Source organism: Dendrobium catenatum, unplaced genomic scaffold, assembly GCF_001605985.2.
Source record: "Dendrobium catenatum unplaced genomic scaffold, ASM160598v2 fragScaff_scaffold_557, whole genome shotgun sequence".
Lineage (NCBI taxonomy): Eukaryota > Viridiplantae > Streptophyta > Magnoliopsida > Asparagales > Orchidaceae > Dendrobium > Dendrobium catenatum.
In genome coordinates this window covers 3777-5868 of record NW_021319019.1, presented here as the reverse complement: position 1 = coordinate 5868, position 2092 = coordinate 3777, and the positions used below count along the sequence as shown (strand labels likewise).

The window sequence follows — 2092 nt, the reverse complement described above, 5'->3', positions numbered from 1 at the left end:
ACTTTTTCCTATTACTTTATTACTTGATTCGACATATATACTTGCATAATTAGTGGGCTTTTATAAATATTATATAAGGAAATCTAAGCATATTTTCACATCAATTCAAACCATTTCATGCAAATGTCCCATCACAATTTTGACATTATTGTTGTGAAATTAACATGCATATTATAATCTTAACTATATTGCTAAAATTAGTATATATTTAAACATACTTATACGTTGTATCTTTATTTTTTCTCTATTCAATAAAATTTTAAAAAAGCTAAATAAAGTATTTTGTGATTTTTATTTTTAGTTATTTCATTATTTTTGCTACTTTATATATATATATATATATATATATATATATATTAAGAAGCCCTTACTATTTGGCCTAGAAATAGAAAGGACCATTAAAAAAATTAAAAAAAAAGATTTTAGAGATGTCTATTGCCATAAAAGATCAGAACCATTCTAAAGCTCTTAGAGACTATGCTAACCCTGTCAAAGAAGGAATCCATCAGAGTATTAATAGATTTATAATCCAGGCTAATAACTTTGAATTGAAACCTACCATAATTTAGATGGTTCAAAATATCCAATTTTGGGAAACTCCTATTGAATATTCTAACTTACACTTAACTAGTTTCTTGGAAATATGTGTAACATTTAAGTATAATAATGTTAGTGATGATGCTATTAAACTTATCTTGTTACCATTTTTAAAGCTATAATGCTAAGATGTGGTTGAATTCTTTACCCCCAAACTCTATAACTACTTGGAAAGAATTGGCACATAAATATCTAGCTAATTATTTCCCACCTATAAAAACTGTCAAACTTAGAAATGATATCACATCTTTTTCCCAATTTGAGGGAGAATCAATTTATGGAAGTTGTGTGAGATTTAAGAAAATACTTAGAAAATGTCCTCATCATGCTTTAATAGATTGGTTAGTTATTCAAATTTTTTATAATAGATTGGTAGGATCTATTAGGTCAATCATAGATGTAGTAGATAGAGATCCTTCAATGTTTAAATCTTTTGATGAAGCATATAAATTAATAGAAAAATGGGTACAAATAATTTTTAGGGGACTTATGATAAGGTAAATCCTAAGAGAGTAGTTAGTTTGTATGAATCAAATGCTTTATCTATTTTAACAGTAGAGGTAGCTATAATTTAAAATAAATTGGATACCATTAGAGTTAATTTAGGATCAGGATCATTTATATAATTGGAAGAGCATAAAGAAATTCTATTGATGATAGTAGTGATCTAGATATTAAAAATATGAATTTGATTGGAAGGAAAAATTATCCTGATACATACAATCCAGATTAGAGGAATCACCATAATTTTATTGGTTAAATAATATTTATGATAATAATTAGTGAATATATGTCAATCAAGTAAAGGAGAATATTGTAATAATTCATAGAAAACTGTAAGAAATCCTAGACCTCTATATCCCTTTATTTTAAACAAAATAATAAAAATAAGAGAGAAAAATCACATTTGGAAGATGTTTTGATTCATTTAGGAACTCATTTACAAAGTGAAGTTGTTGCTTCAATTACAAATTTATAAAGTCAATTAGGACAGCTCGCAATTTGTTTCAATATAGAGCCCTTGGATCATCACCTAGTAATATGGAAGTTAGCCTTAAGGAGAAAGAGAATGATCATAGTGGAAATCAATTGAGAAGTAGTAGTGAAAGAGAAGGATCATTGTTGAAATCAATTGAGAAGTGGTAGTGATGCACCCCTCCAAAATGATATATCTAGGTAAGTTTAGATCATGACTATAAATTTAATGTTGTATTGGGATGCAACCTAAATCAATTATATATTTTTATCTTTTATTGTGTTCTGTAATTTATGTTTTTTCTGATATGTTTTTTAATTATTGAAATGTGAATATGGTATATTATTTGTAAAACTTATTATTCTTCATTTTGACAATGTTATGAAAATTTTTTAGAGAAAATTTTATTGTGCTAAAATTGAATGTGCTAATGATGTAAACACTTAGTAAGTACTAATGTAGACTCTTATGCTTTAAATTATTTCATGGATGTTTTTAATATCTCCCATTTTTTATTTA

The 2092-nt window shown here is 25.9% G+C and overlaps 1 non-coding gene across 1 annotated transcript; it reads right to left on the bottom strand.

Moving 5' to 3' along the window:
• Positions 1-822: 822 nt before the first annotated feature.
• LOC114579618 lies at positions 823-929 on the bottom strand. Its single transcript, XR_003700691.1, has one exon. It is a non-coding gene; the product is annotated as a small nucleolar RNA R71 (small nucleolar RNA).
• Between the last annotated feature and the right edge of the window lie 1163 nt (positions 930-2092).